This window comes from Argiope bruennichi, chromosome X1, assembly GCF_947563725.1.
Source record: "Argiope bruennichi chromosome X1, qqArgBrue1.1, whole genome shotgun sequence".
Lineage (NCBI taxonomy): Eukaryota > Metazoa > Arthropoda > Arachnida > Araneae > Araneidae > Argiope > Argiope bruennichi.
In genome coordinates this window covers 22,882,203-22,907,202 of record NC_079162.1, presented here as the reverse complement: position 1 = coordinate 22,907,202, position 25,000 = coordinate 22,882,203, and the positions used below count along the sequence as shown (strand labels likewise).

Sequence of the window (25,000 nt, the reverse complement as noted above, 5' to 3'; positions counted from 1 at the left end):
ATGTTAAAGGAATGCTTCAGAATTTCAGGAACTATTATAAAATATTTGCAAGGTTCATTCAAACTTGAATTGACTATGAACATGCATTGTTCATAGTTATTGTATATTTCTTTCCTTTCATAATTTTTGAAATCTTAGTGCAAATGTCCTCAAAAATCTACTAATTTAATATTTCTTCCAAAACATGAACGAGCAAATAAATAAATGAGAATATATTAAAATAAAGAATAATTTGGAAAAGAATTTAAAAATCCATTCGGGAATGATAAATAGATTGAATAAAAACGTTTTTGACTTATTTTTGATATCTTCTTAAAGAATTTAAATTAATGAATTGTAAAGAAAAGGAAATTTAATGGGCTGTTGAATAAGAAAGTATGTTTTAAATGTTTCTAATTTAAAATGCAGATTTTTATTTGATTCAAACTTATTCCAGAAATGAAGCTCATACAAGACTTGTTTGGCCTTGGAGAAAATGTCTAATCTTCCTTAATTAAATAAAGTGCCAAGAGAGATTTAAAATAAATGAGTGCATTTGTTGGATTGCTATTATTTATGTATTTTAATGCTGAAAATTTGGAAAGTGTCGAGTATGCATATTATTGCATTTTAAGGCTGTGTTTAATAATTTCAACTTCTGAAATTTGTTCGTTTTTTATTTATTTATTTATGTAATTAGGTATATAAAAGCTTTGCATAAGAACATGAATAAAGTAAAAATTAATTCTTTGTAGAGAGAAAAACCTGAAAATGAGATACAAATCAAAGATTCATCTAAAACCGTCTGATCCAGAACTTCCTCCATGTAAAAACATGCAACAACGAAGCACAACGGTATGACAATGCTTTGTATTTTATGTTGGAACAAAACTATCCAAAAAAAAAAAAAAAAAAAAAAAAAAAAAAAGACGAAAGAAGTTTTATAAAATGGTGAACTTCTTTTCCGTAACTTTAGAAATATAACACAATATAAAAAAATTAATGGGTCATTTAAGAAAACAGTTTACTGATATTTTTTCTGAACTAATTAGGCTAATTTAACTGGAATTGGGAGGGGGTCATATATATATACATATATTATACACGAACTGGAAAAAAAAAAAAAACGTTTTCTAAAAAATTACTGAAGGATTCTGGAACGTTATTTGAAGTAGCTGGAATTTATTTTAATACATTTCTTTTCAAAATATTAGAACTCATTTCGGGGGGGGGGGCATTATAGATCTTTTGTATTCCACTAATAATTTTGAACTCTCTGTAGAAATATATCAAAGCAAAAACATTTTAAGAAATAATTACATAAAATTTTCCTGTTAGCGAACTTAGAATTTCGTCTCTAATTTTATCATTCGACGATGCTTTCCACTGCTAGAATGTTTTCACAAAATAGATGAAAGTGATCCGTATTTTTTCGAATTTATCGATGGGAAAGCAAACTTTTAATATAAAAGTAACATAACTTTTTAAAAATTATATACATTTTTATATTTACTTATTATATCTTGCTCTTCACCCGAATTAAATATTTTTTTTCACTCCCTGTCAAAAATCAGGATTATTCTTTTTTTACACAAAAATGAATTCGTCATATTTAAAACAGATTAAACAGAATTGAATTTGGAAAACTAGAATTTTAGTACCAGGATTGTTAACATGCATATTGCTTTCATAAAAATATACTCTTTTATAATTTATTATGCAAACAAATAGTTAAGAAATTCTGAAACCTAATTAATTATTAGTTTTTTAAGCTAAGTTGTAATTATAATTTTTAAGATCGATAACTTGGGAGATGTAAATTTTCAATTTGCTTTCAGATTATTTGCGTAGATATCAGTGCAATTCAAGATATATTTGACAAAATGGGAAAGAATAGTATTTCTGACACTGATTGCAAAATTTAAAAAGTAAAAAAAAAAAAAAAAAAAAAAAATGCGATGGAAATTTTACATAATTCCACACATTACAAGCCTAAATATTAAGGGGAAAAAATGTAAATTGTATCTTTAAGAAGAAGTTTATGAATTTTGTAAGCTGTAGAATTTGAAAATAAATAATTACACACGTTAAGATCTGGCCTCTGAATATTGAGGACCAGAAAAATATATAAATACGTAATGTTAACTATATATTAAAAATATTTGTATTAGCAAATAAGAATTATATAAATGTGAAGAGCAGATTTAAACTCGATCATCTCATATTTTACTATTAAATATTTTTGCTTAGTAACAAGTTGCTTATTTCTAATTAAAGTAATTCTACGTTTAATAGCAATTCTATTCAAATTTTGAATTTTAAGCAAATAAAGCCAAAAGTGTTTAATTTATTCGGAAGAAATTTTTTATGAAATCAGGCCAGTAGTTATTTATTATTTACTAGGATTTTTGAAATAATTAAAAAGTGAACATGCACCACGTGTTCTAACCAGAGTTTTTAAAAATTTATAATACTGAACTATTCTCTTATAATTTTAAGTAATTTTATTTCTTGATGAATTTCACTCTTATTTAAGTTTTTTAAAAGTAAAGCTGTAAAAGTAAATGTAAATTTCTTTAAAAAAATGTCTAGAAAGTAAAGTTTTAAAATAAATGTTGCCTGATATATATATATATATTTTGTAAGTTGAAATTAAAAAGAAATATATTTTAAGTGTTTGCAGCTAGACTGCAAAACTTAATTTTTTAAGGAATGTTTAAAAAAAATCGATGAGGTAGGTAAAAGTTTGTGTTGGATGGGATTATTTCACCAATTTCAAAATTTTCATGTTATTAATAATATTATGTCAAGTAGACATAATGTTAAAATTACTTTTCATTACAGTAAATAATTATACTTTGATGCTTAACAGTTTTGAAAAGAAAACTTTTTGGGAACTATCAAAAATGTTCCTGCAGAATCACGATCAAAAAACCAGCAATTAACCTTCGATCTCTTCGTCAACCAGCGTTTAGTTTTGTTTTTTGTTAGAAGGCGGTCTGCTTTATTACTTACTTGTAAGTTATGGCAAAAAGGTATTTCAAACGATTTAAACGCATAAATATAGCGAGACGTCTTTGTTTATTTTTATTTCAGATGTATCAGATTTTTATTCAGATGTATTTGTACTTAATATCGATATTTTTATAACTTCTATCCGAAAATTTATTTTTTTAAATGTTTTAATGTTTCTCAAAAAAAAAAAAAAAATTAAAAAGAATCTGATTTGGGGAGGGGAGCATTTAAAAAAAAATATTATAGGACCAAGGTTATTTTTTAACCACAACACATGTTTTCCGATTAGAAACTTGTAGCATTTCACATACAATCGCTGGCAGCATATTAAAAATGAGAAATGGCGGATTTATAGCAGAAATATTACCTTTTTTTACCATTAATGTCAGTGGTACTTATTAATTCGTATTTTCTCTATCATAACTGAAATCACTTAGACGATAAGATACTTGATACATACCATAATCAACGTATCCAGATCCTGTAATTTTAATCAAATCATCCGTGCTTACGATTAACATATTTTTCTTTATACTTTATATATAGCTTTAGATTTTTCTTAGTATCATCATTGTATTGATTTGGCTAGGGTTTTTTTTTTGGTATATTTAAAATGTATTAAAGACTTTAGAAAAATAAAATTTATACTTAGATATGTAGACTCAAAAACTATTTTTGAATAAGAATAATGCATTAATTATATATATATAAATTAGTTATTTTTCGATCTTTATCAATACACGAACGAGCGCTTTATAATTATATAATACCAGTTTTATTGTATAGAATCTCATTTTTAGAGACCACGTCATATATAATTAAAATAGATTTTTCTAAATATACATGGTTTCAAAAAAATTCGATAAAAAAATATTGCATAAAAAAATGAAATATTTTCTTTTCTTAAAAATGATTAAATGAAGCATCGGCATTTGTAGTTAAAATGTATTTTGCTTGCAATTAAACATTTTAAACATATTTAAATACATTTGGTCCCAGAATCCTTAATTATCTAATCAGCATTAGATAAGCTAACATCGAAAATATAATGTATCGTCTCTTAACATATGAAAGAAAGCAGGAAAATTATTATTATCTAACAGAAATCAAAAAGCAAAATTACAAACGACAAAAAAAAAAAAAAAAATTTTAATGAATTCACAGAAAAGTAATTGCATGTACACACCCAAAAGATAGAAGAGGAAAAAATTTCTGAGTGTTTTCTAGCCTATTCATCCCTGAATTATAAATCATTTATAAACAAAGAGAAAATTCTGTTTATTTTAAGACGCTGGAAATATTTTACATAAAATCTGCTGGACAATAAAATGAAAAAGATTTATATCGTCATATATATATTCACTGTTCTCAACGGAAAACTTTTTACTAGAAAGGGGGGGGGGGTAGTCTTTTAAAGTCAGCAACAATTCATGACAATAACTGCATTTCAAACTCCTGTCAGCTCAGAACTTTCAAATTTCAAATAGTAAAAATCAAAATATGTATCGTATCAGAAGACATTGACTTTCAGATAATAGTGATATATAATGAAAAGCATAAAACGTTTTAAACCTAGATAAAATGACAAATTTGTAAACATTAGACATTAGCAAGAAACTGAGAATTTGTAACTATTAGTAAATTGCATTACATCATTTATTGATAATGCAGAATTCTAATAAAGTAAACATAATTAGATTTTACGTTGAAAATTATGTTAATTTAATAAATATCTCACTACGATGAATTTGTCAACTAATTAATTTTGACTTCAAGTAATGAAATTTATTTTTAAAAATCTTATTTTGTACTTCGATTGGAAGTTAGACTACATTTTAATTGTATCTGAGATTCACTGCAAAAATAACTGTCAATCCTGAAAACATGCACCACATATATCATTGTTGTCATAATTTGACAATACTGTAATCCCATTCATACTTGGACGCAGAAAGCGTTGTTATCTATGTAAATATGTGATATACATTTCAATAAAACGCATATTGTTTACCAAAATATTCGCCGATGTACACACTGTATGTACATCCACACACATGGAATTTTTTAAAAACATCTAAGTCCAATTAAGCTAAAAATATTATATCGTAAACATAAGCATATTTTACTACGATTACATAACAGAAGCAAAGAAAATCATCTTACCTTCACAAAAGATATCCTGTTGAAATACATTCAGATTGCGAATATTATTACTATAAAACCGACACGGCGAAAGTTTTACCGCAGACATGTTGATGTCTTTCGCCGAATCGGCGCCGGGGCATTAGAACTACTTTCTAACTGAATGTTTCTACTTCCCAAGCCCATCTTTCAACTGAGCTGGACCGCAGGAACCAGCCAACGCCATATACTACCTTACACGCCGCCTGACCGAGGTGGTTGAAGTCCTCGCAGTGACTCCTATTCTACTACTTCAACCCTGATAGTGGGCCTCTCTTTTACTCGGGCCTTTATTCTCTCTTTTTTCCCCCTTTACGACAATTCCCTCCCTCCCGTCAGCTGCTTCCCCTCTTTTTCTCTCGCTCACACATTTCTTATTCTAGGCGTGTGTTTTTTTTTCAGGGGGCGTTCACAAACAACGATAGACTCGGAAGGAAATAGTGCCGTTTTTTTTTTTTTTTTTTTTTTTGTATTATCCTTGCTGTTTTTGTTTTCTTTCCCCGGCTTCGAAATGATAGTGGATGTGAGCTGAATTCTTAAACAAATGAGTGCAAAAAAAAGGAAAATAAATAAAATGACAAGGTTGTATAATGAAATCGGTTCGGTTTTCTCTAAAATTATTATTATCAATATTATTATTATCATTACAATTATCTCATTTTTTTATTCTTGGCGCGATGAGAGTTTGGAGGGTCTGCTAGGGGGGGAGGGAGGGATGTTTGTTTGAATTAATCTAAATATTTGTCGCACTTTTAATTATAAATCAACAGAGTAAGAATATTTTGCCACTTCTAATTTTTTTTTTTTTTTTTTTAATATATTTGAAACCCGCTTGCTTTATTATTCACGTTTCCAAAGAGTCTCAAAATGCGAAATTGAAACTTTTGATTAAATGAATAAAGGAGTAATTTTACACTTAAAAATACCTTTTATTTGTTTATAAGATACTTTTTAAATGAATCAAAAACATATGCGAACTATGCACCATAACTTTTGAAGAAGTTTTTTTCTTGTATATTTTGAATAAATTAAATTCAGTAAGCTGGAAATTTTTTCAGAAAAATTTAGATGTCAACAATAACTACTTTCATGGGATTAGAAGAATAATCAAGAAACGGAAAAGAATCCCACAAAACTGATTACGTTTGTGAGAAAAAGAGAAATCTTGCAATATTTTAAAGTAAAATTTTATTGATTTGTACTTTTGCTACACGATATTTATCGTATGAGTGAAGGACTGTTCACACAAATCTGCATTTAGAAAGATACTGCAAAATTGTATAATTTCATTATTCTGCATGCTTTATTTGTAAAAACAATAGAACAAAATTATGATATAACTTAAGACTGTGGGTATATTATTACAAATATACCCGAATAGCTTCAGTTAATAATATTGAGTTTCAAGAACATTTTTTAATAATAGAATTAATTTAGGTGGCTTCGTAGTCATGTAATAATCGCAACTGCTCATGCCGTTTAACTTATAATTGCAGGTTGTTTTATGCTGTATATTGAGACCACTTTCTTCCTTTCTCTTCAAGATACAAACTGAAATTCGGAATTAATTTGTGAAGCGTGATGTTTTTATGAAATTTAAATAGATGACATTATCAAATTTTCAGGCATAAAAAATAAAATCGCTTCTGTACTTGCATATAAAGCCGCTAATTCGTCCTTTTTCACGTATTTTTTATGGTCTTATTATATTTAATGGATTTTAAAAAAATATTTCACTCATTTTTATAGATGGTTATGAAAGTGGTCTACATAAAATGTTTTTCTTTTGGTAATGTTTAAAAGTTATTCGAGTGATTCAATTAATCGAAAAGTTCATGCGGAAATTCAGTTTTTGTTTTCTGAGAATTCTTTCAGATTACGTTAAAGTGAAAGAATGTACTGTGAAATAAATGATAAACTGAATTATTAGAAAAAATTTATTCATGCGATTGACTTTATAACATGTGTTGTTGGGTGGTCTCCAAAAAGTGCGGGGGGGGGGGGTAAATTCAAAAATTATAAAATAACTTGGAAAATTAACGATGCCAAATCAGGAATTATTGCTTTATTAATTCTAGTAATAACGCATAATTAGAATCTCAACTTTTAGCTTTGGTATAATTACGGTTATAGTAAGTTCTTGTGATTTTGTATGTTTTATCTGTTTCAATTATTTCAAACTGAAAGAATCATTTCTGTAGCATGAATGGAAACATATGGACGCTTGGTCAATGGTCTAATAAAAATCTTGGATGTTATAGCTTGACTCTAAGTGATGCAGGTTTCTTGATGTTAAACATGAAAATTTATTTCTATATTTTGGATGAGAAAAAAAATCGAAACCAATTGATTCATTTAAAGTTATTACATCATGTTCACAAACAGTAATAATTTGTACCGTCATTTTCGTTTCACACATTTTTTGTATGTCCATCATCATTAAAACTTCTGGATAAGCAGAGGTCTTATTGTTTCCTAAGGAAAACATGGAAGTTACTGAACTTTCTTAGCATTCCTCTCAAAGAACATTAAAAATAGTTTTAACACATCAAGCCTGCTTTCTCTGAGAGTAGTTCTACACATTTAGTGTCAAAAATCTGATAAAATAAATTACAGGAACATTTTTTTTTTTCACCACCGACGATTAAGGCTTCAAAACGGTCAGTTCCCAGCAGTATAAAGGCATCAATTAACTCATTTATCAAAAACGGAACAATTGTCAAATTTCCTGGTAACCTCGAGTTATTTTCGTTTCGTCCTAGTGCTTTTCATATTTTGGTTCAAGAAGTAATTCTTCTTTTCTTTTGCTTTCTCTTTTATGTTCGTATTTTTTTGTAATCCCGTATCCTTTTTTTGGGAGTCGTTAACATCAAGTGATGTTTGTTTCTTTGTTGAAAATTGTTTTGATCGAGAGGAAGATTTAGGTATTGGTAAATCAAAAGAAATGTGAATGAAATAAACAGATTTCCAATTTCAAGAAAGAAAAAAAAATGAAATATTTCAGTTCTGTTATTTAAAATCATTAATAGTATTTTATTTCATTTATTAATTTGCTTATTTTTTCATTTCAAATTTAAATGGCTGAATTTTATTTCTTTTACTGTTCACATTCCTGCTCTTTTAGAACAACAAAAATGCAAAAGATCAAAAGAAAATAGCTCTATTCATTCAAAGCGTTGACTTATAATCCTGTTTTTAAGTTTCATATAATTTTTTTTGAATCATCAACAATGTAAGATTTTTTTTTTTTTAATTTCACCAAATCGTTATTGAATTCGTTTCTAGCTTACCTGAATTGTTAGTGATTCGGGTAAGCAAGAACACCTACTTACTCACCATTTATTGAAGTTACATAGATACTTGCTGATAGATAACACTTTTTGACCTATTCTGCATAAGATAATTAATTTTATTAGTGACGCTTTGTTTTATCAGATAGGCCCTGCATTTCAGGTATTGATATTTGCGCTTCATTTCTTAATTTGTATGAATCCGAGAAATGCTTCCATTTATCACCGCATTTTACTATACATGTGTTGTGATTATTGCAGTTCAGAGTAAGTCAAATGATAATTAACGAAGAGAGAAAACACAAACGATGGTAATGGAGTCCATTCACTTAACATTATACAAGTGACAAAAAATGATAAATATAAAAAAGTATGAAATGAATGCACATTAAATAATATTTATATTGCAGAAGTATGTAATTTATCATTTCGAAACATTTTGTTAGGACTTTTTTATTTTGTCTCCTTTTGACATCCAGAAATGGCTTGACTTCTTTAGAATAATTAGTTTTAGTTAGTAGATCTTTAAGTATTTCGCTATAAAGAGCTAATCCCTTCTGGAGTTTTTTCTAAAATTTTGTATTCTTTCAATGTGATGATCTTTTTAAAGAATATATAACTCCAACTGTTCGACCGTGTCTAATCCTCACTCGATATTTTCAGAGTAAAATATCAAATTTTGTTTACATCTATATTGTTCTTCTCGGAATTGATTATTTCTCATATTTGTTACTTCCATCTTATTTTTAATTTTATTTAGTTTAGAATGTTAGAAATTTTGTTCCTAAAAGCTGGTAATGTTTATTTTCCGTTTTCGAACTTTTTGAGATCAAAACCATGTTTGGAATGACGTTTTGTGACAGTCTTTTCTTTATTCTTCTTACTGTTTAAGAATCAAACCATTTTACCGAAATTTTTATTATATGGGAATCACCTATCTGTATGTAAAAAGTTGATCACTTTTGTAGAGAATTACAGGGGTTCCAATAATACAGTTTTTTTTTATCGTAATCTCGAAATAGCTCTAAAGGCTGATGAAAGATTAATTTAATAATTTTAAAGAGTATTTCAGATAATCCCATCCCATGATCAATTTAGAAATGCTAGTCGTGAAAAAGAAACATGCTATCATTAAGTGTCAAATCTTAAAAAGAGAAGCGTAGAATCTTATAAATTTGAAATGGGAATAACCGAAACTAAGAATACGATTTGTAACGATAGACTCTATATTTTAAAAAGAATAGTGGAACAACGATTAATTCAAACAAATGATAATAAGAAAAGCGTTAAAAATTATTGTAAGTGTATAATTTTCTTTGATTAAGCATCTATGTATGGATATCTCAATATTTTTGAGCAGTTATATTTCCTATTTACAAAATCAGAAACAAAATGCAGCTGTATTACTCATAATATCGAAAATGTTATTAAAAATCCTAACCAATATCTCATCACTACAGAAACCAATAATTAACTTAAATTAAAAGACTTAATAGTAAATAAATTAAATTAACAGACGCAGTTTGAGTTAAATTTAGAACTATTTGCATTATAACAATGTATTTCAAATGAAATAACTCTTTAAAAAATGAAGTTACTTGATTTTTGACGAGGGTGTAGTCCTATTAAAACAACTGTTGTTCATTACAAAATGTACAAACACCTCAAAAGTTGTTTCATAAATTTTAGGAGAAAACTCTTTATCGAAACCTGGAGTTGGCAAACTGCGACTCTGAAAGAGCATACATGCGATTCTGATATAAAATTGTAAATGAAAAAATTAAATTATCACATTTTCATTGAGAAAATATTTAAAGGATATTTTTCACTTACTGATAATTCTATCTGCCTAAAAAAACTATGATATACTAAAGCCAGTAACACATATTATATTTTAACAGATTTTGTCCAAACACAATGTTTTTTTAAATACATTTTGTGAACTGTATGTCTCGCGGCAAAACAAACGTACACACTTTATATTCTCAGTGTTTTTAAATCCATTCTGTGTCTGAGTAATAGTTTCTAAATACGAATTCAATAAATGAAAATTGAAGATTGATGGCAACAAGACTGATGATATAAAATGAAAATGAGTAATTTATAGAAGAAATTTACTCGAGAAATCCAAATTTTGCATTACATTGATCAAAACCAATAAAAATTTTGGATGACTTCTATTTTTATTTTTCTTCTACTTGTCACCATATTTCTGTTTATTTTTCTAGTTTGTAAAAAATATTTTTATGTCTTTTTTTTTTTTTTTTTTTGAAAAAAGGGGTGTTACTTAAGTGACCCCTCACCATCTGACTAAGGCTCAAATTAGCAGTCATGCATTGTAAGAAGGACGTTAATGCAACTAAACCAAAGTCTAATGTCAATTTTAACCCAGTAATAATTTCATTTTTACAGATTCGCATCATTTCATTTTTATCAAATTTTAATGATCATAATTTAATTTTGCTTCGTGTAGTGCATGGACATTGATGAATAAAGGATCGTGCGAAAAGTTATTTCAACTATATCCTAATTTAGAACCGATTTCATTGCATTATAAGTTTAAAAATACTAATTGTAAGGGATTTTGCAATTTTGAGTCATGGAAATATGGCGAGGCCTATACGAGACGCCACTCTGTCTCTGTCAATTTTGACACCGTTGTTTGATTGCGGTTCTTTTATCATGTACCACACAACGGTTCTATGAATGATATTGAACCTCGAATGCAGACCCCAAGCGAAACTGTGCCATTTCAACTTCAATAGTAGTTCATGTTTAAATGTTTTTAGCAGGGAAAGAATTCTACAAGTTTGGGATCGCGACATATAGTTAGCAGCCCTCATTTAGATGAAAGACTAGTTCTTAATACCCCTCATGAAATCTTTAGATAATTTTAATATTTTTATAAACTGTAAAAGAAGATAGAAAGAAACGTATTGCAACCTTGCAAAGATTTTCTAACATCTTTGCAAACGTATTGCAAAGATGTTAGAAAATCTTTTACTTTTTCATATATAAAGTAAACAAAGAGGAAGTATTGCAGCCTTAAAAAATTCTATATCGAGATTTTAATATATTTACGCGTTTTAGATGTGTTCTCCCTCCTCCGAAAAAATAAATAAACAATTTTTGAAATAATTTCCGTCTGTCTGTGAATACACCTCAGAGACGCAAATAATTAGAAGAAATTAGATGTGCGACCAGAATCGTAAATTTCTACCAACTTCTGAACGAAATCCATCAAATAAAATTCTGCCGGCGTGCCCGTCCATGAGTCAATGAACACGATAGTTTAGAAACGTTAGATGGACGAAATTTGATATTAATTGACTTTTTGACTATAACTGCAGATGTATCAAAATGTGGACAGAATATGTCAGCGGGTTGACTGTCTGTCGGAAATGAAATCTGATATACGCTCTTCCTCCAAAATTGGAAATCAGTGTCTAATTTTTAGATTCGCCTAAAGGAAGAAACTTTCTCGATTGGCTTCAATTCAGTGCATCACATTGAACTTATTTTAACACATAACGCACCCTACCGTGGGAGTAGAAAACAGGTGGAGGAATAAAAAATAAATAAACAAATATAATGAAAATAAGTCAATTTTGACGGGTTTTGAATAATTTGAATATATTTTATAAATGAAAAGGAATAAATCATAAACCGTATATGCAAAACTATTTAATGATTTTAGCGAAAATATCTGTTGCAATATTTCAAGACATTTTTTTAAACTTATAGATAACCTTCCAACCTTGGAGTATTTTTTACTTTTTCTGCAAACCGGGGTTTATTTTTATGAGCTAATTATATAGCGAAAAGGTTCAAACATTTTTGTGACGAAATGAAATGGTTTTTTTTTTTATATGCATTGTTATAACAGCTTATCTTACCGGATTTTATGGAATAATTGGTACGATTTCTACAATACCTTACAGAATAGAATAGGTGAAGTTTTAATGCATACATGGCGCGTTTCCATGGAAACGCGGATTTTAGCGTTTTCGGACTCTGATTTTATCATTCATGAGAACGATGAATTTTCTTTTATGTAATAATTCTGTATCATTTTTTTGTATCTCAAACACTCTTTTTGCAAATGGATCCATTTTTCAATTCCTGCTATTAGTTCACACTCTCCTTATATATATATTTATATATCTTGTTCAAATTTTCAATCGTTAATAAAATACTTTTTATTCATCCACTCAAGTTCAAATACATTTTTTTAAACTTGTAGTAGATGACACTTGATGTTAATACAGTTTTTTCAAATATTAATTCATTAATTATTAAATTTAATTAATTTTTAATACTTTAAATAGAGTTTTAGCAGTTTGTAATGAAAACTGAAATAAACAGGCAGGAGCTCAATCGGTAAAATGCAAGGATTTCAGTATTTTTCACGTGAAGGTAAAGAATGAGAGTTCAATTCTTGCGAAAGTAGGAATTGACTTAATTTTTTTTTATATTACTTGTTATTGTTCAGTTGATCATACTTATTTTACTTTACATTGCTTATATTTGGCATAATACCTTATTTCATGAAGTTCAGTTTTGTTTGTTTGTTCAAATCCTGTTTCACGCCTGGTAATGTTAAAGAAGCAAGAAAATTTTATTTTCTTATTTGAGAATTTTTATCTGGTGGCTAATCAGTGAATTATGCATTAAATATAAACTCTGTTATTAGTTTGTAAGAATCTATATAAAATATCCAAGTTAAAATCATAGATGCACAAGTCCATTAGGAACTAAAAATGGAGAATTTAAACAGGAACAATTAATTGCATTTGACTTATCGAAAAATTCCTTTAACACGTAGACTGATAATCAAGGTGAAATTATTATTTTCTTATTTGAGTAAAATTACACAAATTTGATAAAAATTGCTTTTTAAACGAATTTTTATTAGTGTATTAAAAGATAAAGTTGTTTTTTGTTTAAATTATTCGCTGTTGTTTAACCTTTAATTTATATTTTCGCATTATAGATATTTATGGTCTTGAGATACATTTTCTCTACCAAAAAAATCTTGCATTCGAATCTTATTGCGAATTTTTGAGTGTGAAATCTTAGTTCGATCTTTTAAGTTATTCACAAGAAGAGTGGTTTCAAAAAATTTGAAATATTACAACTTGGAGATTTTTGTAAAACTACCTCTATTTCAATTTCAAGAGCAAATTGACAGTTCATTTCATGAAATCCTTAGAGATCAGATTTTTAAAATGTTATTTTCATCTAAATTCCTATCACAATGTCACATATAATCCCTTTTTCTTTTAGTTTGTTATGTTTCATAGCTATGAAATTTGAAGAATGGATACTGATACATACGTATCAAAATCCTTTGCTATTTATTTCAACTGATTTGTAAATACTCGCAGTGTGTGGAATCCCTAAAAAAACTCTTAATATTCTTAACATTTTGTACTTTATCCAAGACTTCCTCATTAAGATTCTTGCATTCTTTGCCATGTTAGTTTAGTTGGTTTAATATGTTTTTGTTATTCAAAAGCAGGTTTCATAAAGCTGCACAATATAATCTTAGAAAATGGGTTGGAAAAAGCCTTACCACAAGTATAATGCACTTGGTTTAAAAGAAAAAGTATGAAAATCGAAAAGAACGATATTTAATAAAATGTCTGTCTCAAATTTCGAATTCATCGTTTTATTCTTTGCTGATAACAACACAATATTTTTTACTCAATATTTTTAATTTAGCTTTTTAAAGGTGAAATAGTTGTAATTGATCAATGATGCGTTCTTAGAAAATAAACTAGTATTTAATTTTGAAAAATTTGGCGAAGCAAATTATTGATTTAACTAGGGTATAACTTGTAATTTTCTTTCTTCTGGTACATGAGGAATCAATCATGTTGCTAATAGAATTTTTCATTCTGACGTGAAATATGTAAGCAGTTTATCTTCCGACACTCACAGTTTCTTATGTTACCTAGATTAAATGGGAATGAAATGTGTTTATTTGCACGTACATATGATATTATTCAACTTACTTATAGTATTTCACATGTTGATTGTGCCTGGCATTTGGTTATCTCTCTTCAATATTTAACAATAATCAGCTGGAATTCATACAATACAATTGGTATCTCTTTTCTATGGTAGAGATATTTTTGTGGAAATGCTTTCCCAGTTCGTTGTAGATAAAACCAAAATTTTCAAAGAGGAATTTCAAATGATAGTGCAAGAAATGTATTTTGGGAGACAGATAAGAACCTAAATCTTTGTATGATAGTTGTAGTTGACCCATGATTTCATGGTAGTTTGCTGCTTAAAACTTTTTTTTTTTGATGTAAAGTAAATGCTTCGTAATGTTTTCCACGTTGATTTTTCGACTTCGTTGAAGAAATAGTCAGATTTTTCCTTCTTTAATCAAAGATTATGTTTAAGAACCTGAGTGAGATTTCCTACGTTCATTTATATAAGGAAATATTTCCTTTTAACTCTTTGGGACTAAGTGTGCAAAAATTCGTCCCACCTTTTAACTACCTTTTTATGTATGGTGGATATTTTTAACCCATCTCGAAAAGTTGATCATACATTTTAATATTTTATTTAAACTTTTTCATTCAGTTGGCAATGCTATGTGCAGTGGTAAATGAGTGAGAAAAATTTATGCAAATAATCAAAATGCACCAGTAAGTTGTGTTTGCTGCTATGATTTAGTGTTGTGCATTGTTTTATTATGAGTGAATAAATTGTTTTATAATAAAAAAATGTTATTTGATGTTTTATACTAATTTTGGAGTTGCGAAATAGGGGGGATTATATATGTCTCGCCCTGTAAAAAAAAGGACTTATTAAAATGTTATTATTATTTTTTTCTTATTTTGAGTAATGCTTTATGTTAAATAATCGAAATGAATGTTTTTTTCTATATTTTTATATACAAAATTCTGTGCAACTAAGGTTTTTATTTTCTTTAAAATTATGTGCCTCAAAGAGTTAAATGATGAAATCCATTGCTATTTATATTTGTTATCTTAAAAAAGCTTTTTATAAGCCCTACCTATATTTTAAAGGAAGGTAGAATATTCATGTCAGAATTGAGGAATGAAGGATGTGTAACTTTTTCTCTCCAGGTCTAAATGATTCACTCTTAAGTTATTCCTTCTTGATATAAAGATTTTTCTAAATTCAAAATTCAGTATAGCCGAATTGCAAACCCATTAATAATATAGTGACTTTTACGTCGCAATTTATGGCTGAACAAAACTTGCCATACTGATTTTCCTTCAAAAATATTTTGATATGTTCAAAAGTCTCTTTCATGGTACTTGTGCAAATTATCGGAATAAAAAGAAATTTGTTACCGTTGAGTATCATTTAAGAAAAATATCATTGCCAAATTAATTTTGAATTAATCTATGAACATTCCACGACAAAACAGATATTATAACAATAAATTAAATCGTTTTTATTTCTAATAGAAATCTTGAAATTCTTTGTGATTTACGAAATAACCATTGCTTAATATAGTTTTAAAGGACAATCTGACTTTCCAGCTTAGAGTCTGGAAGTTCAGCTTCATTTGAGGATAATTTAATACTCGAATGATGTCGTTTAAACCGCCTTGTGAACTATATGAGGAGAGGGGCTGTTTTTCAATAGTAGAATCATCTTGTTCTTTATTTTCGACTGCAGAGCAATTTCAGATTCATCTTTTACAATTAAATATACAGGAGTATTAAATACACTGTGGGGTATCGATCTTATAGCAAATGATAAATTTAGATTACTTTGTGTTTGGATTTACCTCTCGGGTTTTTAGATTTTATAATACAATAAATAGAAAATAGAACACTCATGAATGATATCGTGATTAAAGGCACATCATTGGAATGACAGAGCTCAGTTGTCAAGAATCCCTTGCCCAGTAATGTAATGGTTAACATATGAAATATTAGCAGCTTATATAAGAGAATTTCTGCTTTGGAGCCAAATGATATTTGATAGATTTTTTAACCAGGAGAGTTAACGCCATTAATCTTTAATGTAACATTTTACATATATAACAGAAATTGTACTTTGATTTTCATACTTTTCTGGCATATTTAATCACTATTAACACAAATCATCTGCATTCTAGATATAAAACCGTTGAGAAAATAGAATGAAACCGTATTGAGGAAATGTGAGGTAAATATTTTCTTGTTTATAACGAAATACAATGTGTAGATGCATGACAGGAACATGATAATGCAAGAATCATTTGTCTATCAGTATTTATTTTTCGAAACACATAAATTAATGCTTTTATAGTTGTAAACCGTTTATGCACAATTTAAAATATTATTTCACAAGCATCAGTTGTCCTTAGAAAGAGAACTTGATGCCAAAAACACAATTCTAAAAATAAATACACATATAAATAAAATAAAAAATCATCGTACAGAAATCTTGGGTGGTAGAAAAATTGCGATTACATATTTGAATGCTCCTCAGAAAGTTATATAAAAACCATTTAAAACCTGTCATGAAACAAAATCTCTTTAACCAGCATTAGTTATATATCTCGTGAATTTTCCAAGCACGATGCGAGGATGAAAATAATCAAATAAATGCATTTACCAATCATTTTGGCAATTATTTCCCAAATTGCTTCTGTATCTACTTTTATTAGTTATTGTAAAAAAATTAATAGATCAGTGAGGTTGCATTATTTTTTGGAGATAAAGCATTTTTATTCCTGCTTCTTAAATTGAATCTAATATTAAGTACAGAATTTGAAAAAGAGTTGTAAATGCTTTAAAAAATTATTTTTAGTATACAGTATTGTTATTTTAATCGAAAAATACAATTTCCAATCGAGAAAATATTTATAAATTGTATAGTTTTATTTACCGTTGTGATTAACAACTCCTCCGCAAATTAGTAATTCAATTAATTTGTGTAATATTTACAGTAAAGGTGTCTTTGATAGAAAAGGTTTGAAGTAGCATAGCATGAGTAATTTTTTCCTTCCAAAAGCTGCTACGCCTTAGTTGCCAGACATATTCATTAGATTAAACTATCTCAGTGAGTCAAAAGAAAATTCCGGTTGATCTTTAACCTCTTTTCACTATGATACAAGATAATAAAAACAGATTTTGAAATGTAAAAGCTTTGTAAGCAACCTTTGACAGGTTTCATTGAAATCGGATCTCTTAGAATAAACATGAATAGACAAAATCCACCTTGTTCAAAAGAAAAAAAAGCTGGTAATGTTAAACAATTGTTCTCGTTACCTGTTCTTGGAATGGCTAATTATTTTTGCCTTTGGAGAATTAACAAATTGTTAGTCTAGTATACACCTAAATCATAAGAACCCGACAGAATAATTAGAAATGAATAAATACGAAAAAAAATAGACATTTATTTACATAATACATGAATTTTTGAGAAACATGGGCGGATAAATAATTATTAGGGCTCAATTTTTTCTAGAACCCCATTAAAAACTAGTATAAAAACACTTTAGACATTATCCATTAATGCACAATTTCACTAAAGAATAAAATAAGTAAAATATTAAATAAATTCTGAAAACTCCGTTAAACTCATTAGAAAAAATATTCACATGAGAAGAAACAATATATATATATATGTATATATATATATCCTAGACATAGAACTGATTTCAGGAAATTTTAGCCATATATTCTTGATATATTTATTCATTGATTGCACGTTACATTATTTTAGTTTAAAAAAGAAACTTTAATTTCAATAATCACAACTTTAAAAAGATCAAATTATTTTGCAAAACTAATGTTCTTGAATTTAAAAATTATTTCATTAAAAACATTAATGTTATTGAGATTTATATCCTTTCGTGCCTTTTATTGTATTATTTCCCCATTCGTGGGGAAAGTATTTTTACATTGACCTTGCAGTAAGAGTTTTTCGGTTGCAACTTCGCTATCAGGGTTGTTTCAGAGATGCTGTGTTGAATTAAAATTAGGTGAATCAAATGGCTGCTAAATTCGCTCCATTTTAAGTTTAAGAATGCCTAATTTGATTTAACTTGACCATTGTATGTTAAAATGAATTTATCTCCAAATGCAAATAAATGTCCACATAATCTGATCTTCTCAATACTTTTGAATTACCATTATTATTGATATATTGAACCTGACCTGCATTGAATATATGCGAGTCAGAATGGCTTTTCGTTAAAAATTTCATTCAACATTATAATTTCGCTTTCCTTGCAAATGATTTTTTAGAGAAATGTTGTATTGGTGGTTGTTTGTTCCTTAGAGATCACTTCACAACGATAAACATATTTTAGAATGATTTTGGATTCATTTGTAAGAGCAAACTGCTGTTCTTGCAATCTGCTTGTCCTGTTGACATGTTCCTTAGTTCCGTTTAATTGGGCAAAATTTTATTTAGTTGAGAGGACCATTTACAATCGGTCTTTTTGTTTTTGGATCATGAGAGTGAAGACAGCTGTGATTGAAAAATTTGCTTCTTTTGATCTGAAAATTTTCTGTAATGTGTTGAGATCAAATGAAATCTCGTTTATTTTTAGCTCACAAGAAAAAGACCGGGAAAGCGTTCTCTGAATCTCTCCCAATTTGGAGAAACAGCCCTTCTTGAAGAAGAATTTTCACGAAGGTCGTTCAACCAGTCTGCAAGAAATATCAAAATAAGTGCATATTTATTAATCTGATTGTTTTCCATTGCAAATAATTTACTAAACAACTTCGGCAGGATAAATATAAGAGTCCTTGAGTTCAGAAATCGATGATTAAGAAGCATGTTTTCCTCAAAAATTATAATCTTAAATAATAGTTATTTTAGAATAAATACCATTTTATATATAACGAACATTTTCATTTAAAAAAAAGAGAGTAGACTGCTGTTCTTAAACCTGCTTGTCCTATTGGCATGTTCTCCAGTTCAGTTTAATGCTGCAAAATTCTACTTACTTTGAAAGGACCATTTACAATCGTCTTTTTGCATATGCATCATGAGAGTTAAAACGACTGAAATATGTGTTCCTTTGATCTGGAAATATTCTATAATAGATTGAGACAAAAAAATTTTTTAAAAAAATGGAATAATAAGCATAAAAAATATTTTAGATTTACCTTATTCAAAACTAATTTTCTGAACAATTCTTGAAATGTGAGAAGTAAAAAATCTATTGTGAGGCATTATATTATTTCATTGTTGAATTACCCCGTGGAAGTGGACTTGAATCAAAGTATCTAAAACTAAAAATTCTGAGCCTATGAGATTAGAAAATAATACAGTAGTTAGAAGATAGAAAGGGGGTAGACATAGAATGATATTCGGGAGGTTGTAATATTCTTCAACAATTAACTACCAATTTTAATTGACTGAAGCCAGAAATAGCAGTTACTATCCAAATCCCACAGAAAAATTGCTTCTAATATTTTTATAATGAAAAGAATAATGCAAAAATACGAATATAAATTTAATAAAAGTAAAGGCATTTGTAAAAGTTTCGAAGAAGAGTATATTATTGATAACATTGGCCTCAACAAAAGGAATGCATTGCCAAAACATGATATATGGCCTTGCAAGGATTAAGAACTATCGCCTACTTGTGTCTAAAATAAACGGTTTTAAATCTCCATGGGTAGCTACAATAGTTTTCTACTTGACAACTTGTCAGTCATTTCCAGTAGGCGTTCTGTGGAGAAAGAAATTTTTCAAAATTTAAATAAATGGAGATGGTTTTATGTAGTCGAGATTAAAAGATTTACTACAATTTTATTTTTAAAAACATCTTCAGAAGTCTGGAAATAAAAAAATCGTAACAGCTGAATAGGCAGCTGAATGAAATAATATGAACCATCATAAGAAATATCAGATATCCTCTGAATTTACGATGGCGCAAGTTAGTTATCGTATCAAAGAAAATGGTAAATATAGTATGCTTTTGATTAAATAACGGAAGAAGTTTTTTTTCTTTGTGTTTATAGATATTTTTCTCATATTTGCAGATGTCACTTGCTTAAAATTGTTGGATATTATAAACATTTAAATATTTCTAACAGAAGTGATGGGTATTGAAATTTGGTCCCTTATTATCAGTAACATACAAAAAACGACGAAGACATTTAAAAATAAATTCAAATCGTTTTACGAAAAGTAATTAATATGTACAGTAAGGAGCAAGGTCAATGAGAGATGAGTTAAATTTTCGTATATAAAAGCATAAATATTTTATGTGCATGCTGCGATATTTGTTGGTTAAGGGCTCAATAAATCTCAGAGAAACGTGCAAATAACAATAAATTTGTTAAGTTCTTGTTCTTCTGCCATCCTTTTTCTAACGAATGAAAAATCATTAAAAATTAATTTTCAAAGAAAAAAGGAATATTTCTTTTCATAAAATTTTGCTGCAAAAGAAATTTTATTGATGGCTATCTTTTATTTAGGAGAGGAGCCCGTTGAATCTGTAAATCCTCTTCATGCTGGTGTGATGCAGCAGTTGTCCTCATCGTCTAACCATGGTTCAGAATTATCATGTCCCCAGACATCAATCAATAGCTTTCGAGTATTTTCAAAACATTTCGTTCATCAACATTTATGTTAATTATTGGTATAAGGCTAATTTTTTTTATTTTGTGCAGTATTTGTGACGCATTGTCAGTTTAAAATACTTGGAACATGCTTAGACTATCTTCTAATAATTTTAGCAGTGCATTAATGACAAGTTTTAGGAGACCGTTTCCTTGTTGACGTCTTTTAATTTCCCATCTTAAATTATCTGTTAGTCTAGATGCTCAAAATAGATAAAGTAAAAAGAAGAAATTACATTTAGAGTAATTAACAAATTTAACAAGGTACAACCGTCTATACAATATTTCACCTCAAAGGGTTATTAATTATAGTTTTCAAGAATCTAGTAATCTTAAATAAATTTATTTTTATCTTTAAGTATTGATATAAGACTAAAAATTTCGTTTCCGGAAATTCGAATTTTATAGATTTGCTAATGAATTCAAGGCCTTAAAATACCTTTCGAATATTCACTAAATGGTTTAATTCACTGCTTTTAAAAACTTGGAAGTATTAATTATGATATATCAGCCGCTCCTTTTTAATTTAAAATCGTCTTTATCTTGCTTGGTTACTTCCTTATTTTTGTTTCAAAAGAAAACATTTGATAGGTAACTTTTTTCCAAACTGTTGCAAAACTAACTAATCAGTTTTTTATGGTTATAGCTATGGCACGATCAGTATTATCAGTTACTCGAATAGTCGGTCGAAAAGCTTACTGATATGACTTTATCTTCTTTCTTGAAATACTTTCGAGGAAAGGTAAGTGCACTTAAGAGCACTGGACATTTCAAAGTTTCAATTAAAACTTCAGTACACTACACGTTACAGTAGCTGCCTCTCATGTTGTAATGGCTTTCTTAGTGGTAAGACTTCTCTTTGAGATAAACAGCTCTAATTTATTGACTTGTTTCTTCTGGCGGCGACAGAAAAGAGCTCCCGAATTCCACCCTTAGTTTTTAACCACTTATTCCTTTACATTTCAGATTTCACTAAAGAAATATACGAAACATCTTAGTTCTAGGCTTCTTAGGCTAATGTTTCTTAACTCCTATTGAGATCATGCACTTTAGGGTCCTGAGAACATTATCAGAGAGTATTTCTGTCAAATTTTTTAATATTAATTAATTTTAATTAGTAGAAACGATAGAAAAACAGCTACCTTGATTTTAAACATTTCTTAATTTTTTTTTTTATAATTGTACGTCTGTCATATCTGCCTGTACGTCTGTCTTTGTGCTTATCATAAACTAATGCTTCGTTTCCCTACTTTTTTTACAAATGAATTCAATCCTTGGGGGGGGGGGTGATGAATATTTTTGGTTCTAGCTGCAGGTCGCAGGTCGTAAAATTTTATTGAGCATTGGATTGGGAAAATGGCAGCAAGGGAAAATATTATATTTTATTTGTTAAAAGCGAAACAAAGGAATGGTTTTCTTCTTTTTTTGTGGAATATAAGGGCCTTCTGGCAACTGGTGTGTAAATAATACATACTTCTAATCACTTCAGATTCACTTTGCTGTTGCAGGAATATATTTTTTTATATATAAATGGTTTTGATTTAAACTATTTTTACAGATTTTGCTGAAAACTTATTTTAAACGCTTTACTTTTATTCGGCATTAATTAAGATTTATTTTCATATTGTTTTTTTTTTATTCTGGGGTTGGATTCAGAAAGGGTTGGTGCATCAAAAACTATTTAAATACTACCGTCTACTTAAATAAACCAGAATATTTGTAAAATTTTTAATACAGTTAATTTAAATATATACAGTAAAAGCATCCGTAATTCCGTACAGCATCCATAATTCAAAAAACCAAATTCCCATTTTTATTGAAAAAAATTTTTACTTTCAGGTCAAGACAAAGTATTTATTTTTTTGAGCAAGAATTGATTCATCTACACTTATAAAGTAATTGCCTAATCTGACAAGAAGAGAAAGAAAAGAAACGAACGAATACATCAGTGTGAATGAAGTCAGAAATGTTCCTACGCGTATAAATGTTCTAGGGAAAAAAAACCCTCCATGGAATTAAAGTAAACAAAACTCCGTTAATTAAATTAACCTGGAATTAAATTGATTAAAAAATTAAACTCCATGGACTATAGTTTTGAAATATACACTTTATTAAACCGCATATTAATTATTTATGTAAATTGTGAACTATTTAATTCTGTGCATTGATTCACTGCTAAACTTTCCCCACAATGCCATCTTTTGGCTTCGCTGGTAACAACCGGTAGTGGATAATTAATTTGAAAACTGTTAAGGATTCCTGGTATGAGTGTGGTTGGAGACAAGTAATTTAAAAAAAAATGTAATTAGTTTTGCCAAATGAACAAATTTATAAAAAATTACAAATTCTATGAATTATAAAATATTAGGATCCAATGTATGTTTACAATAAATTATTAAAATCGTTGTTAAATAAATTAAAGCCTAATTACTTACTTATAATACATTGGGATATCACTTATTCATTTTATTGGTTATTTTATATTCCACTTAACAGATCCTGTAAAATAATATTTAAAAAATTTTTTTTGTTGCTTTTGAAGTTTATTATTTCTCTTTAATCTATCATAATAATTAAATTATCTTTATCAATGATATGCTATTCATGTCATTTTTTCAATAACACAAATATTAAAAAATAAATAAAAACATATATATTCACTCAATTATTCAAATGAAGAATGGAATAAAAATAAATTATTAAAATGTTAATTAAGTAAAAAAAAAAATGTGTCGAAATATAAAAGTGAATCGATCAGTTATTTAAAGAAGAGCCTCATATCATGCACCACCTGCTACCGCAAAAAAATTCGCCATAGGGCTATCTATTTTCCCCCCCTCTCATGATCCCGTTTATATGACGAATAACTTTTTCACTTCTTCCAGTGTGCCCCAATTGAAACATTAATTATTGATAAAAATAGAAATTTACCTAAATAGATTTCGTTGAAAATTGCACGAGGTTTCGTTACTTAAATAGAAAAGAAGCGAAATATATTTGTAATTCCTTTCGCGTGCTGATTAAGAAGAATTTCTATTCCGTTTGGAGTAAAAACCTGTCATACTCAAAAGCAAGACTTTTTAAATTATGAGCAGTTGTTTTAAGTAATACCTCGAAGAATAATATTTAAATCGCAAAACTTTTACAATATTCTCTTCTTTCCGTTTTTTTTTTTTTTTTTTAGATATCTTTCATGTTTGCAGAAAAAATTGCAAAGGGAATCAAAATGTTTAATTAAAATTTAAAAATAGTGTTTTAAAATGTAATTGATCTGTATTTAGCATTACTTAATGCTTCATGTATTTTTAATACCTCATTTGGGGATCTTGACAAAAAATGTCCGATAGAGTAGTGAATGAAAAACCTTTGCTCTAATATTAACAAAGAACGGGGTGAGCTTAAAGGCCAAAAAATAATCGTTTCGTGTTTACACCTCATTTTTTTTCATTCCGATTTCGCGATTGCCATTCTTCTTTTACAACTTCGCCACAAATCATATTTAGCTCCAATGGATAAATAAGGGGAGGATTAACTTTTAAACCTTTCTACTTTCTAATTCAGATTTATAACTATGAAACGATGAACTAAAAGCATTTTCCCCATCCCTGTGACGAGAGGAAACTGGTTTCGAAGGCAAAATGTTCACTCGTTGGTCCATCAATCGGCCAGCTCACTCGCTTTTCAGTTCCTCCCCTAAGCGTATGACGTTGCCGACTATCTTACCCGATGGCTCAAAACTAAATCAGAAAAGTGCAAGCGCAGCAGATGGCATCGATGCCATACAAGGTAAAGGACCTCAGCATCTACAAATACATAACAGCAAAGGATTGAGAAGCGGATAGCAAGCATCAAATTATCTAATGTGAAATTCAGTGATTTAAGGGCACATGGGCACAATGCTTTTATCCCCCGCCGTCGGCATATTTGGGTTTAATAGGAAAAATAAATTCATGAATATATTTCACTGTG

General features: G+C 28.4%; 1 protein-coding gene and 1 long non-coding RNA gene across 2 annotated transcripts in view; one reads left to right on the top strand and one right to left on the bottom strand.

The window, feature by feature from the left end:
• LOC129958366 (F-box/LRR-repeat protein 7-like) overlaps positions 1–5,418 on the bottom strand; it is a 78,368-nt gene extending 72,950 nt beyond the window's left edge. The window contains exon 1 of the mRNA XM_056070800.1: positions 5,158–5,418. The gene's annotated coding sequence lies outside the window, so the exon portion shown is untranslated. The remainder of the gene's footprint in view (positions 1–5,157) is intronic.
• Positions 1–25,000, top strand: part of LOC129958369 (uncharacterized) — a 464,667-nt gene that overhangs the window by 55,578 nt on the left and 384,089 nt on the right. The window lies entirely within an intron of this gene.